Source organism: Triticum urartu, chromosome 2, assembly GCF_003073215.2.
Source record: "Triticum urartu cultivar G1812 chromosome 2, Tu2.1, whole genome shotgun sequence".
NCBI classification, from domain to species: domain Eukaryota; kingdom Viridiplantae; phylum Streptophyta; class Magnoliopsida; order Poales; family Poaceae; genus Triticum; species Triticum urartu.
This window is the reverse complement of record NC_053023.1, coordinates 660,229,604-660,246,338: the sequence shown is the minus strand read 5'-3', so window position 1 is coordinate 660,246,338 and position 16,735 is coordinate 660,229,604.

The following is a 16,735-nucleotide window of genomic DNA, read 5'->3' as shown; positions in this document are numbered from 1 at the left end:
CAGTCAGCATGATCATATTTGAACGTGCGTAGATTACCAGTGTGCTCAACCTCTGGGCAGTGTGCTGAGATTTTTGGAAGTGGAACCCGGTGACGAGTGTACACATTCACAAGTTCCCACTCGCAGTTGGATCCAATGTAAACAACCCAATCTCCATTTGCGCCCGCCCAAGCCTTGCCCTCAAGCGATGGCATCTTAACATCACACGTATCATTATCAAGCGGCATCAACTTGCACAGGGCGAGGCCTCCATCGTGCTGGCTCCAGTCATCACGGTCACGACGAAGAAGATAGGGGAGATCAAACCGCTCCTTGACCCTTGGGTTCCTTGCAATGATGTTATTAGTTGAGTCGAGAATGGGGTGGAACGAACCTGCCATGCTAGCCGAGGTGATGACGTCGCACCGATCAATGAGTTCCTCCACCACGTCATCTTTCAGATCGGGGCAAGAATAACGAGGTCGTTTCCGGCCTGTTCCCTCCATGGAGAAGACGATCGAACAATGGCAGAAGAAAGGGTGAAGGGCTGAAGGAAAATGGAGGAGGGAGAGGAAGAGCGTGCGACAGCAGTTCCAAATCGAGAGGGAAAGGCGAAGAGTCGGTGGACGGTTGCGAGTTTGCCACGGTTTACGAAGAGGCGCCCCGGCCTACACGTCCGTTCGGAAATACTCCTACTACTCGCCGTCGTCTCACTGATATGTTGGAACGGGACCACATGTCAACGAAACATGGTGTGTAATTTCTCGTGCAAAATGCGATCTGGCCGCGTTGGCCCGAGGTGCCGCATTAGTTATCGACCTTTATTTTTTTAATGGCGTGCCGATCAGTTTTGAAGCACGACTAACTGGTACTGTACGCAGAGAAAATATAAACTACTCTACCACTACCCCACCTCCAGTACTAGTAGTATAAAAAAGATATATATAGGCTGGAGCTTCAGCGCTTTCTTGCTAAGGGCTGCCCACTTGCTTCTCACACTACCACCCTCTCTCTAGATCTAAAAAAGACGACCCCTCTCTCCCTCCTCACCGATGGTCACAGATCCGCCGGGGAAGAAAAGGACGTGCAGTGTTGACGCACTCATCGTCGGCGAGTGAGGTCACGCACTGACGACAAGGCCGTCCTCTCAGACCTAGTGCCCGCGCGGGATGGCCTCCGTCCCCAAGCTCGCTGCCGTAGTGTGTGCGGAGGATGACGACCACGAGCGAAGCCACTTCCCGCCGACCCTCAGGTATGCTACCTCTTTTCGAGCCATAACCTTGTTCTATTACCCCATCTGCTACGTCGTTGCATGTGGATCTTTTTCCACTCCACCATCTTCCCAATTTGCTATCCTCTACTCTGCTGGCCACGCAGACGAAAACCATAATTTGCACTATTAAAGGAAACCCTACTTCATGCAGACTAATCCATGTCCGGGTTGAATAAGGAAAGGAAGGGAGACTGTACTGTCCAAGAGAGTAGGCATCGAACCCGCATCTAGGTTGAAAAGGGGAAAATCAGTAGCTAAGGAACGAGTCTCATGTCTCTTGGTTAAAGAAGGGTAGAAAGGCATGACAACGCAATAGAGAATGACCAGGTCGATCGGTTTGTTGTCCTCGCATAGGAAAAAGGTGGCTAAAGAGAACAAAAATGGGACCATAATCCACATATGCTGCCTGGATATTTGTTGCTCTGGGCAACCATACCTCCCTCACCACTCTGCGTCCGTGGAGGTACATCGTACTGGTGCCTCCCATGTTCTTATTGCCACTTTTTTTGCTGTTAGTATAACGCCAGCAGTCAAGTCAAGCAATGCTACTGCTAAAGTGATGCCACATTTAACTAATGCCGCTCTCAGTCTAATGCCACCCATAAATTTAAGCAATGCCATTTAATGTCACTGGATTATTTCAGGGTTAGCTGTTGATTGTGGATGTATTAAAGATTTTTCAGCTATAAGGCATTCTAATGCTGTTGCACAGCCAGTATACCAACGATGATACTTGTTACTCCCATCAGATTTTTGCACTGTTAATGCTTATAGATTACATACCTCACTTTCATGAGATAAGTTAATTTTTTTGTACAGTGTCACCAAAATGCCAAGGTGCTGATGTCATTTTATTTTGGTTAAACTGCACAGACAATTATGAAGACAAGAGGAAAGGTCAAGAGTGGGCACCTCCTCCTCCGGCTGTTCTCTTGAGGAGGTATGTACGTTTGTCTCTAATGCTTGCCGACTACATACCTGACATCATGATGTAATGTTAAGTCATTTCCTTTTGTATAGTGTCACTCAATTGTCAAGGCGGTGATGTCATTTTATTTTAGTAGAACTGCACAAAATTTTCTTAAAAGAAGAGGAAAGGTCAGGAATGGCTCCCTTTTCCAGAAAAAACTATGTATGCCTTCCTCACATCAGCTGCTGTTGCTTTATTTATTCCTTCAAACAGGTGGTTAGAAATAGTCTTGCTACCTTTTCCCATTAAGAAATTGGAATGCTTATATTTGTGAGTCTATGCTTCAACTTGTGCCACTTTTAGAGTAATCACACTTTCAATATCTATGCAAACAGGGTGCTCAATTTTAGTGGAACTGCACAAAAAGTCCAACTGGTTCAACATTAGGAGCATGTTTTTCCCGAACCTTTATATCCAATTGGTGGCACTATGAGCTGTTCATTACGAAGGTACATGGTTTGCTACTATCTTGCTACTCTTTTTGTACTATCATTAGATAGTAATACTAGTGGTTTGCATGTGAATTTATTGGGAGGGTGGACCTACATTGGAGGTGCAGGACAGGATTCAAAGATTGGATGCTCAATTTTGGTTGTATCGATTTCACCTCTTCCATCACTGCGAACATGGATATCCTTGGTCTAATGAAGAATAGGTGCTATATTTCTGCTCTGAACCAGCAAATCAATTCAGTATGAAATTGTCCAAGGCAAAACATAACTGTATCAGATTGTCCAGTGCAGAACATGACAGATGCTAAGCGGAAGAGACATGTTTAAGCCAAAAATACAAGGTGTGGTATATGTTCACTAGCTGCTTGATATTTGTGCAGACAGAGATGTCCTCCTGTTGCTATTTGGCAAACCAACAAAGTGCCCGCAATTTTGGTTGAACTGCACAAGAGAATAGTATAGTCACTGCATGCAGTGCCATTTGAAAATAGACACAGAAAGATTGGATAGTCACTTCATGGATTGCAGAAAAGTAGTACTATACTATTTATTGGCCAACACTAGGTGCTTCATTGCTTTGGTCTGATTATACAATGGACATCATTTTGCCTAAGTTAAAGTTTGTATTCCGAAAATAGTCTCGCAGTGTGATCGAGGGAAGACCAAATCATATTGCAGTGCATGTTCCTCCATCATGTCTGGTTCATTCTCATGATTCCAGCTGTTGGTGAAACCACTTATGTTTGCAAGAGGAACTGTAGACTTCACAAACAAATTTGTCTTTCAGTCTGTACTGAATGTTGGCCAATAGAAGCATCCATGTTAGTAGGAAGAACAGATGTTTTTTTCTAGATCTTTGCTTTTGGAGCTACATATTTGTATATGATCTGTGAGTCATTGAGATGCATTAACATGTTGATCTTATGTATGGGAATCGTACTAGTTAGTTTTAGTTGCGACGCAAGATCCGAAGTGGCTGATCTTTGCTTTTGGAGCTACATATTTGTATATGATCTATGAATCATTGAGATGCATTAACAGTTACTTATTTCTGTTCGCTCAGTGTTTAAAAGTTACTGATCGATCACTAGCTAGCCTACAAATGCGCTCCTGGCAGTTTTATTTGCGACACAAGATGCGAAGTGGCAGTTTTTTGAATAAAAATGCCTACCTCTGAAGAAACTGACAAGCTCGTATGCAAGCAAGTGCCTCCTATCGCACCTCTAGCAAGTCCGAGGCAAGGCGGAGGACGCCGGTGCCGGCGTTTAGCATGGACAGCAGATGGCGGCCAGCATCGTCTAGTTAGCTAAGAGTAAGTTAGTACTTGTATGCTACTAGAGTGTTAGTGGGAGTAGATAGTTAACTTGGCTATGATGGTTGTCAACGTGGAAGTTCAGTACTCCATATGTGGATCAGACCTGTTACTTTGGTCTGAATGTTGAACTTTCCGATTGAACGTATGGAATGGGCTGTTATTTTTTTAAATGGGTTGTATTTGTCCTCCACGGTTTAGAGGCCGACTTGTGGGCCTAGCAAGTAGACGCATACACAATCAGGAGATGATTGTACATGGAGAGGATGACAGCAGGGACCCGCCAAGGTCATGGCAGTACGCAAGCAAGCGCCTCCTTATTTCAAGCCAATAAAAAAATGGCTCCTCCTAGTGGATTTCTGACATCTGGGTCCCATGCCATTGTCAACATAGTCAATAAACGAGAGAATTGCACAACGAGCGGTTGACACCAGGGACCCAGCAGCTCGCCCAGTTATTTTTGTTTTGGGTTAATTTGATAAATGCCACTCCAAATCTGGTGTATCCGAGAAATGCCACTGCAATTTCCAAACTTTGAAAAATGCCATTTCATGCCATTTCTAGTGGCATTTTTCGAAGTCTGGAGTGGTTTTTTTCAAAGTTTGCAAACTGCAGTGGCATTTTTCGAAGTTTGCAAAAATTGTAGTGGCATTTTTCAAAGTTTGGAAATTGTAGTGGCATTTTTATGAATCGCCATAATTGGAGTGGCATTTATCTAATTTGTTTTTGAGACGGAAGCAGGGTGTCAACTGGGCTGTGCGGGACACTCTGGCCTATCTAGACAGCCTTTTCTTTTATGTTTACCACAGACCAGCCCAGCAGTTTTTTTTCTTTCTGAAAATGGCTAGCCCAGTTTTTTTTGTGATTTGTCAAGTAAGTCGCTTTATCAGGTCTGTTGGGCTGCAAATCTTTCAAGACGAGGAGAGCTTCATTCGGCTCGCCGAGAAAATGGCCTATCGGTAATGAGAAATGGGCTGTACATTTTTAAAACACATCAAACCGGCAATTATTTTCAAATATCTTTTTTTAATTTTGAGATTTTAAATTGCATTGATTTTTAAGCGTGGACAATTTATTGGATTTTATATTGATATACATTTATTTTAAAAACCAGTCTGAATGTGACTCGAAATTTCGGGATTAAAAACAGTTCAGACCGCACCGACATATGCAAAATTTCGTATAATTTTTTAACCATGGCCACAATATGGGCTGTAATGCTAACATAAAGAATATGGGCTCCAAAAAAACCCGTAAGAATTAGCAAATGGGCTGTAAATTATTTGAAATAATGGCAGATGGGCTGTATGCTATTTTCCACAGATTTGAGGCTTTCCACAAATGGCCTGTATACTGTTGGATGTCCATCCAACGGCCGTCGGGCTTCTTCAATCTCTGCTCTTCCTGCTCTAGCCGCTCAAACAAGCGCCGGCGGGACTGCCTGCTCCCTCCTCCCCACGGTCGGCTGTGCTGCCGCGCAGGCCTCACTGCCCCACCGTACTCCCATCGATGGCCTAGCCATCCCTCTACTCACCCACACCTGCTGTTATTCTCCGGCGACGGTAGACGAACCAGTAAACCCTCGAACAGTCGTACTCCCCTCTGCGTGGGAAACAAAAACAACGGCCGAGTCTTCCCTGCCTCCGGGTCGTTCCCTTCCTAGGCCTCACCGTCGTCCACCGCCCTGGTGCTCTCGGCGTGGCGTGGTCAGCGTGGTCAATGACCGATATGCATCTGAAATGGACTGTACGTGGAGAGGCTGACAGCTGGGTCCATGACCGCACGGAAGGAAATGCCTCCTTATTACGCGCAAAATAATGATTTCCTCCACCTGACATCTGGAACCCACCGAAACGGCCTCTGTATTTCGTGAAAAAACATTACCGCCGCTGACAGCTGGGACCCACTAGCTATATCTTCGCACGCAAGGAAGTGCCTCCTTATTACACACAAAAAAATGAATACTCCCCCTGCTAGTTGGGACCCAGTATAGTGGGCCTACTAAGTTGACGGGGATGAAGGGCTTTGTCAACTTAGTCAATATGCACGATTCTAGCTCGACTGGTGCTTCTTCAACCTCTGGTCTTCTTGCTCCAGCCGCCCAAACCAGCGCCGGTCGTGCCGCCTGCTCCTGCCTCCCGTGGCCGGCTGTGCTGCCGCGGAGGCCTCACCGCCCCCATACTACTCCCACCGCTGGCCAGGCCATCCCTCCACTCCACTCACCCACACCCCCTGTTATTCTGCGGCGACGGCAGCGCAGCCGAACCAGTGAGCCCTCATACTCCTCTCCACGTGGGCATCCACTGCCGTGTCTTCCCCGGCTCCGCGTCGTCCCGTTCCTAGGCCTCGCCATCGTCCACCTCCGTGGTGCTGTCGGCGCGCCGTGGTCAATGTGGTCAACGACCGAATTCCATCGGAAAAATACTGTACGTGGAGAGGCTGACAGCTGGGTCCATGGCAGTCGCAAGGAAGTGCCTCCTTATTACACGGAAAATAATTATTCCTCCACCTGACAGCAGGGACCCACCGGACGGGCCACCAGTATTTTGCGAAAAAAATCGTTTCACCCTGACTGCTGGGACCCACCGGACGGGCCACCGTATTTCGCGAAAAAAATGTTCCCCCTGCTGTCAGCTCGGACCCACCGGAAGTGCCTCCTTATTACGCGCAAAAAATGAATACTCCCCCGGCTAGCTGGGACCCACCTTGCTGGGAGGCTGACTTGTGGGCCTACTAAGTTGACGGGGACGGAGGGCTTTGTCAACTTAGTCAATATGCATGATTCTAGCTCCAGTGACCGTACGATGTCCATCCAACGGCCGTAGTGCTTCTTCAACCTCTGGTCTTCTTGCTCCAGCCGCCCAAACCAGCGCCGGTCGTGCCTCATGCTCCTGCCTCCCGTGGCCGGCTGCGATGCGGCGGAGGCCTCACCACCCCCTACTACTCGCACCGCTGGCCAGGCCATCCCTCTACTCACCCACACCCCCTGTTATTCTGCGGCGACGGCAGCCTCACACCGCAGTGAACCAGTGAACCCTCGTACTCCTCTACGCGTGGGCATCCACTACCGCATCTTCCCCGGCTCCGCGTTGTCCCCTTCCTAGGCCTCACCGTCGTCCACCGCCCTGGTGCTCTCGGGGCGGCGTGGTCAACATGGTCAAGGAACGACTTCCATCGGACGTGGACTGTACGTGGAGAGGCTGACAGCTGGGTCCACGGCCGCAGCAAGGAAGTGCCTCCTTATTACGTGCAAAATAATTATTCCTCCACCTGACAGCGGGGACCCACCCAACGGGCCACCGTATTTCGCCCCCTTGACTGCTGCGACCAACCAGCTACATCTTCGCAGGCAAGGAAGTGCCTGACAGTCAGGACCCACCTGGTCGAAGCGTACGTAGCATTGTCATTCTGGTCGCGAACGTGTATGTACATATATACTGGTGGATGTAGAGGCGCACACGTGTCATAGTAGAGGCGGCCAGGGTGCAAGAAAGAAAATACGGCCATGTATGTGTACATACGGGGGGGGTCTCGAACGCCTACTCGCGCATACGTACGGCGAGGGATCGTGTACATGGCTGGGTCGGAACGGAGAAACAGCGTCGTCGTCGTGTTCATGGGTCAGAACGGAATGCGTGGTCATGTTCATCGGGAGGGCTTGGACGGAAGAGGCGATGGAAACAAGGCCTGGCATACCGCACAACGGAGGAAACAGACCTCCTACGATCGAAACGGGGGTCCTGTTGATCGGGAGGGGTGTGGCGTACCGCAAAACGGAGGAAACAGAACTCCTACGGTCAAAACGGGGGTCCTGTTGATCAGGAGGGGTGTGGCGTACCGCAAAACGGAGGAAACGGACCTCCTACGGTCGAAACGGGGGTCCTGTTGATCGGGAGGGGTGTGGCGTACCGCAAAACGGAGGAAACGGACTTGTGTTGGAGCGCTACGGTCGAAACGGGGGTCCTGTTCATCGGGAGGGGTGTGGCATACCACAAAATGGGACTCCACGGGATACTGTTCATCTCCACCGTCGACCCCCTCCAGCCTCCACGAGCTACTGTTCATCCACCGTCGACCTCCTCCAGCCTCACGGGCTCCTGTTCATCCAGCCTCCACCGCGCGCTACTCCACCGGCTACTGTTCAACCACCCCTCCACCGTCTACTGTTCATCCAGCCCTCCACACCACGGGGTCCTGTTCAACCACCCCTCCACCATCTACTGTTCATCCTGCCCTCCACACCACGGGGTCCTGTTCATCCACCCCTCCACAGGCACCCCTCCACCGTCTACTGATCATCCAGCCCTCCACCACACCACGGGGTCCTGTTCATCTAGAGGCAACGCCACCGCTCACTGTTCATCCAAATCCCCCCGCAACACTCACTGTTCATCCCATCGATCGGCTTCAATTAGCAGCAGTAGCCAAGGAATCGCTCGATAGGGTTCAGTTAACAGCCATCGATCGATCGCTCGGGTTCAGTAACGCGTAGCCTACAGTGCAATCGCCCGGGTTCAGTTAGAGCCGAACGCCTCGCTCGGGTTCAGTTAGAGCCAACGCCTCGCACACACGTGCGTACGTGTACGAGAGAAACGCGCATCGCTCGGCCCCCGACCTCCCACCGTAACCGGGAACTCCCCGAAATTTTCCTCCCCCTCGCTTCTACCATGGTTTTTTCCGTCATGGACGGCCCAAAGAATGTCATGCAGCTGCGTCTCCGGCCCGCCCAGGACGAAAAGCCCATTTTCTGTCATGATTTTTTGTCATAGAAGTAGGAGCCCACCACATCTATGATGATACCGGGTTTTGTCACAATTATCGTCATAGAAGTGTCATATGTATGACATAATTTTTTTTCGTTCGGCCCAAAATGTCACAGATGTGTCTTTTTTTGTAGTGTTGCCACGATTCACGAAGAGGCGCCCCAGCCTACACGTCCGTTCGGAAATACACCTACTACTCGCCGTCGTCTCACTGATATGTTGGAACGGGACCACATGTCAACGAAACATGGTGTGTAATTTCTCGTGCAAAATTCGAACTGTCCGCGTTGGCCCGAGGTGCCACATTAGTTATCGACCTTTATTTTTTAATGGCGTGCCGATCAGTTTTGAAGCATGACTAACTGGTACTGTATGTGGAGAGGATGACAGCAGGGACCCGCCAAGGTCATGGCAGTACGCAAGCAAGCGCCTCCTTATTTCAAGCCAATAAAAAAATGGCTCCTCCTAGTGGATTTCTGACATCTGGGTCCCATGCCATTGTCAACATAGTCAATAAACAAGAGAATTGCACAACGAGCGGTTGACACCAGGGACCCAGCAGCTCGCCCAGTTATTTTTGTTTTGGGTTAATTTGATAAATGCCACTCCAAATCTGGTGTATCCGAGAAATGCCACTGCAATTTCCAAACTTTGAAAAATGCCATTTCATGCCATTTCTAGTGGCATTTTTCGAAGTCTGGAGTGGCGTTTTTCAAAGTTTGCAAACTGCAGTGGCGTTTTTCAAAGTTTGCAAAAATTGTAGTGGCATTTTTCAAAGTTTGGAAATTGTAGTGGCATTTTTATGAATCGCCATAATTGGAGTGGCATTTATCTAATTTGTTTTTGAGACGGAAGCAGGGTGTCAACTGGGCTGTGCGAGACACTCCGGCCTGTCTAGACATCCTTTTCTTTTATGTTTACCACAGACCAACCCAGTAGTTTTTTTTTCTTTCTGAAAATGGCTAGCCCAGTTCTTTTGTGATTTGTCAAGTAAGTCGCTTTATCAGGCCTGCTGGGCTGCAAATCTTTCAAGACGAGGAGAGCTTCATTCGGCTCGCCGAGAAAATGGCCTATCAGTAATGAGAAATGGGCTGTACATTTTTAAAACACATCAAACCGGCAATTATTTTCAAATATCTTTTTTTCATTTCGAGATTTTAAATTGCATTGATTTTTATGCATGGACAATTTATTGGATTTTATATTGATATACATTTATTTTTAAAATTAGTCTGAATGTGACTCGAAATTTCGGGATTAAAAACAGTTCAGACCGCACTGACATATGCAAAATTTCGTATAATTTTTTAACCGTGGCCACAATATGGGCTGTAATGCTAACATAAAGAATATGGGCTCCAAAAAAACCCGTAAGAATTAGCAAATGGGCTGTAAATTATTTGAAATAATGGCAGATGGGCTGTATGCTGTTTTCCACAGATTTGAGGCTTTCCACAGATGGCCTGTATACTGTTGGATGTCCATCCAACGGCCGTCGTGCTTCTTCAATCTCTGCTCTTCCTGCTCCAGCCGTTCAAACAAGCGTCAGCGGGACTGCCTGCTCCCTCCTCCCCGCGGCTGGCTGTGCTGCCGCGTAGGCCTCACCGCCCCACTGTACTCCCATCGATGGCCTAGCCATCCCTCTACTCACCCACACCTGCTGTTATTCTCCGGCGACGGCAGACGAACCAGTAAACCCTCCTACAGTCATACTCCCCTCCGCGTGGGAAACAAAAACAACGGCCGAGTCTTCCCTGCCTCCGTGTCGCTCCCTTCCTAGGCCTCGCCGTCGTCCACCGCCCTGGTGCTCTCGGCGTGGCATGGTCAGTGTGGTCAAGGACCGACATGCATCTGAAGTGGACTGTACGTGGAGAGGCTGACAGCTGGGTCCACGGCCGCACGCAAGGAAATGCCTCCTTATTACGCGCAAAATAATGATTTCCTCCACCTAACATCTGGGACCCACCGAAACGGCCTCTGTATTTCGCGAAAAAAACGTTACCGCCGCTGACAGCTCGGACCCACCAGCTATATCTTCGCACGCAAGGAAGTGCCTCCTTATTACGCACAAAAAATGAATACTCCCCTGGCTAGCTGGGACCCACCTTGCTGGGAGGCTGACTTGTGGGCCTACTAAGTTGACGGGGACGAAGGGCTTTGTCAACTTAGTCAATATGCATGATTCTAGCTCTAGTGACCGTACGATGTCCATCCAACGGCCGTAGTGCTTCTTCAACCTCTGGTCTTCTTGCTCCAGCCGCCCAAAGCAGCGCCGGTCATGCCGCATGCTCCTGCCTCCCGTGGCCGGCTGTGCTTCCGTAGAGGCCTCACCTCCCCCTACTATTCCCACCACTGGCCAGGCCCTGCGGTGACGGCAGCCTCACACCGCAGCCGAACCAGTGAACCCTCGTAGTCCTCTCCGTGTGGGCTTCCACTGCCGCGTCGTCCCCTTCCTAGGCCTCGCTGTCGTCCACCGCCGTGGTGCTCTCCGCGCGGCGTGGTCAACGTGGTCAAGGAACGACTTCCATCGGAAGAGTACTGTACGTGGAGAGGCTGACAGCTGGGTCCACGGCCACAGCCCAGTTTTTTTGTTATTTGCCAAGTAAGTCGCTTTGTCAGGCCTGTTGGGCTGCAAATCTTTCAAGACGAGGAGAGCTTTCATTCGGCTGGCCGAGAAAATGGCCCATCAGTAATGAGAAATGGGCTGTACATTTTTAAAACACATCAAACCGACAATTAGTTTCAAATATCTTTTTTTCATTTCAAGATTTGAAATTACATTAATTTTTATGCATGGAGAATTTGTTGGATTTTATATTGATATACATTTATTTTCAAAATCAGTTTGAATGTGAGTCGAAATTTCGGGATTAAAAATAGTTTGGACCGCACCGAAATATGCAAAATTTCGTATAATTTTTTAACCGTGGCCACAATATGGGCTGTAATGCTAACAAAAAGAATATGGGCTCCAAAAGAAACCTTAATAATTAGCAAATGGGCTGTAAATTATTAGAAATAATGGAGATGGGTTGTATGCTGTTTTCCACAGATTTGAGGCTTTTCTAAAAAAGTTTGACGCACAAGCAGTGACTGTTGGATGGCCATCCAACGGACGTCGTGCTTCTTCAATCTCTGCTCTTCCTGCTCCAGCCGCTCAAACAGGCGCCGGCGGGACTGCCTGCTCCCTCCTCCCTGCGCCCGGCTCTGCTGCCGCACAGGCCTCACTGCCCCACCGTACTCCCGTCGCTGGCCTATACATCCATCTACTCACCCACACCTGCTGTTATTCTCCAGCGACGACAGACGAACCAGTAAACCCTCGTACAGTCATACTCCCCTCCGCGTGGGAAACAACTGCCGAGTCTTCCCTGCCTCCGTGTTGTTCCCTTCCCAGGCCTCGCCGTCGTCCACCACCATGGTGCTCTTGGCGCGGCCTGGTCAACGTGGTCAATGACCGACATGCATCTGAAGTGGACTTTACATGGAGAGGCCGACAGCTGGGTCCACGGCGGCATGCAAGGAAATGCCTCCTTATTACGCGCAAAATAATGATTCCTCCACCTGAAATTAGGGACCCACCGAGGATCCGAAAATGGCGGCCTATCGAAACGCCGTCCTAAAAATGTCAGCTCGGTTCGAGAAAATGGCCCATCAGTAATGAGAAATGGGTTGTACATTTTTAAAACACATCAAACCGGCAATTAGTTTCAAATATCTTTTTTTAATTTCAAGATTTTAAATTACATTAATTTTTATGCGTGGAGAATTTGTTGGATTTTATATTGATATACATTTATTTTTAAAATCAGTTTGAATGTGAGTCAAAATCTCGGGATTAAAAACAGTTCGGACCGCACCGAAATATGCAAAATTTCGTATAATTTTTTAACCGTTGCCACAATATGGGCTGTAATGCTAACAAAAAGGATATGGGCTCCAAAAAAAACCTTAAGAATTAGCAAATGGCCTGTAAATTATTAGAAATAATGGCAGGTGGGTTGTATGCTGTTTTCCACAGATTTGAGGCTTTCCTAAAAAAGAAGGTTGACGCACAAGCACTGACTGTTGGATGTCCATCCAACGGCCGTCGTGCTTCTTCAATCTCTGCTCTTCCTGCTCCAGCCCCTTAGACAAGCGCCGGCGGGACTGCCTGCTCCCTCCTCCTCGCGGCCGGCTGTGCTTCCGCGCAGGCATCACCTACCGACCGTACTCCCATCGCTGGCCTAGCCATCCCTCTACTCACCCACACCTGCTGTTATTTTCCGGCGACGGCAGACGAACCAGTAAACCCTCGTACAATCGTACTCCCCTCCGCGTGGGAAACAACCGCCGAGTCTTCCCTGCCTCCGTGTCGTCCCCTTCCTAGGCCTCACCGTCGTCCACCGCCCTGGTGCTCTCGGTGCGGTGTGGTCAACGTGGTCAAGGAACGACTTCCATCGGATGTGGACTGTACGTGGAGAGGCTGACAGCTGGGTCCACGGCCACAGCAAGGAAGTGCCTCATTACGCGGAAAATAATGATTCCTCCACCTGACAGCTGGGACCCACCGGACGGGCCACTGTATTTAGTGAAAAAAACATTTCCCCCTGACTGCTGGAACCCACCAGCTACATCTTCGCATGCAAGGAAGTGCGTCCGGGCAAAAAAACGATTCGCCCCCTGACTGCTGGGACCCACCAGCTACATCTTCGCAGGCAAGGAAGTGCCTGACAGTCGGGACCCACCTGGTCGAAGCGTACGTAGTGTTGTCATTCTGGTCGCGAACGTGTACGTACATACTAGTCGATGTAGAGGCGCGCATGTGTTGTAGTAGAGGCACACACGTGTCGTAGTAGAGGCGCGCACGTAGCATGTACACGTACGTACAACGGCCAGGGTGCAAGAAAGAAAATATGGCCACGTATGTGTACATACGGGCGGGGACTCGAACGCCTACTCGCGCATACGTATGGCGAGGGCTCGTGTACATGGCTGGGTCGGAACGGAAAAACAGCATCGTCGCCATGTTCATGGGGAGGCAACGGAATGTGTCGTGTTCATCGGGAGGCAACGGAACGCGTGGGAGCCAACCGGCTGGGTCGGAACGGAATGTGTGGTCGTGTTCATCGGGAGGGCTTGGACGGAACAGGCGATGGAAATGAGGCCTGGCGTACCGCACAACAGAGGAAACAGACCTCCTACGTTCGGAACGGGGTCCTGTTGATTGGGAGGGGTCTGGCGTACCGCAAAACGGAGGAAACGGACCTCCTACGGTCGAAACGGGGGTCCTGTTCATCAGGAGGGGTGTGGCGTACCGCAAAACGGAGGAAACGTGTCGGGACCCCGATTCCAAGTCACATCGATCTAGCCGGTAACACCTCATATCACTTTGCGGCCTCACGCACGGTATTCCCACGGGTGTCGCCTTACCCTGGCCCGGGACCGTTTGCGCCTTTTGGCTCACGTATATGATTGTGTCGCTAGCATCCATATGACAAAGAACCCGGGCCGACATGGCTAGTCGTGAACCCAAAGCGGCACTAACCCATGGGGACAGGCATACATGATTCACATCAAGCATGTCGGTCAGCAGCGTGTGAATCCGGGCTGTAGCACTGGGCTAACAGGACTCCGGGGAACCCGGGCTGTAGCAGGCTAGGCAGGACTCCGGATGTCACCGCGTGACATTTCCCCAAAGGGACAGACACAGGAACAAAGTGAAGCACATGCCGGCTAGTCAAGTGTCCTGAGCAGTAGTGCTGGGCTAGCAGGACTCCGGTGAACCGGGCTGTAGCGGACTACTATGGCTCAAGGAAGCACTAGACTACATTTCCCCATAAGAGAGACTGCCAAGGATAAACAACTAGATTGTTGGATCCCACACATAGCAATACACGTCACACGTATGCATAACATGCAAGTATGTGCTGTACAACATGGCATCACAACATAACGCAAACTCATACAGATAAAGGCTCAGAAGAGCCACATAGCATAAAATACAAACAGGGGTCACATGACCCATCATTCAGAGCATACAAGCAACAGAAGCATTACATGTCTGGGTACAGACAACTACAAAAGAAGAGGCTAAGAGGCCTGACTATCTACAAGTCCCTCCCAAGGGCACAAGATCATAGCTGAGGTGCAAGCTACTCGTCGAAGTCCAAGCGGATACTACTAGTGAGACAGATGTCTCACCTGCAAAACATAAATAAAGCAAACGTGAGTACAAAGGTACTCAGCAAGACTTACATTAGATCCTATCATACATGCATTTGTATCAAGAAGGTAATGTGGGGTTTAGTTGCAGCAAGCCAGCTTTGACTCAGTGGCTATCCTGTTCTACGACAACGAGAAACTTCTTTGAGGTGAGGCAGCGCACACGAGTCCACTGATCACCACATCAATACACCACTATGGATTCATCCTCGTCTTCTTACGAGAAGGCCATCCATAGCACTCACACTTGTCTTGAGCATTTTAGAGTATCCACCTTAAGTTGTCTATGTACCACGTAAGCATCCAAGAAGTCCATAACCGAGGACACGACTATTCGAATAGATCATGATAACCCTGCAGGGGTGTACTTCTTCACACACGCTCTCACCACTTATCACCATGTACACGTCATGTACCTCGGCAACCTTCAAGCGGAAGCCTGGCGAGGGTGTCAGCTACGACCTAACTAACCACACAAGACTCTAGTCCAGGTTTATCCCCTATTCGGGTTCCACCCGCAAGGAGATCCAGCCGGGGTGTCGCTCACGGCCCCAAACGATATGTGCAGGGTTCCCAAGCCTACCTCGCCGGATGGATCTATGCTTGGTACACCGTGCCACTTGTGCCTAGTCTGTCCCAAGCCCACCTGGCCGGGTGCCACTTGGTAGACTACTAACACTACCTACAAACACCAGAAACTATTTGCGACTCCTGGATAGAGATCAAGTTGGCTAATAAGTCGAGAGGGGCACTTAAGCATTCCAATGTGTGGTAGTAGCTAGTCATTGGACAACATACCCGGAACTCAGTGCTTAGGGACGGTTCCAGTGAGACAACCCACCATGTACTCCTACATGGCCTCTCACCGCTACCTTTACCAAATCGTGGTCACACGCTTAACTCTCAGCACCAGAACATATCGTACCACTCCAATTCATTCCGGATGAATCAGACCTGACATAACTCTAAGCAATAGCAGGCATGGCATGGCAAGAACACAACATGGCTCAATCAACTCCTACACATGCTAGTGGGTTTTAACTATTTACTGTGGCAATGACAGGTCATGCAGAGGAATGGGTTCAACTACCGCAACATAAAGTAGCAGTTGAATCGTTGTTGTCCTAATGCAATAAAAGAGAGCAGGAGCGAGAGGGTAGGATTGTATCGGAATGAACAAGGGGGGGTTTGCTTGCCTGGTAGATCAACAGAGGGGGCACTGCTCCTTAGACAGGTACTCTGGATCGGTCTTCGGAGCAGGACCTATCGAAAAGGAACGGTGTCGGCAATCAATATACAATCATATGCAACATTATGATGCATGAACATGGCATGGGTATGTGATGTGCTTTGAGCTAATGCATTTAGCATTCTATTTGGAAGAGGTCCATTTAAACACAAGGTTCAAATGCAACTCTAAATTAACTCTTTATAAATGCCATTTATATTATTCCTCATATACAACATGTATAAGTTGGTTTGTCATGCATGAAAATGGTACAGATGGATAGATTGAATTTTTCTGATAATTTTTCATATATAAATTATTTCAATCTGAGCTACGGTTGAATTTCTATGAATTTTTGAAGTTTAAACTGTTTTTTGGAATTTCCTGTATTATTTTAAATCCAGAAAATAGCTTATTGCGTCAGCACTGCATCATGCTTGCGTCAGCAAGTCAACAGCGCCGACTGGTCAAACCTGACGTGTGGGGTCCACACGTCAGTGTCATAGTTGGTTAACAGTGTTAATTAGATATTAAACTAATCCTAACAGAAACAT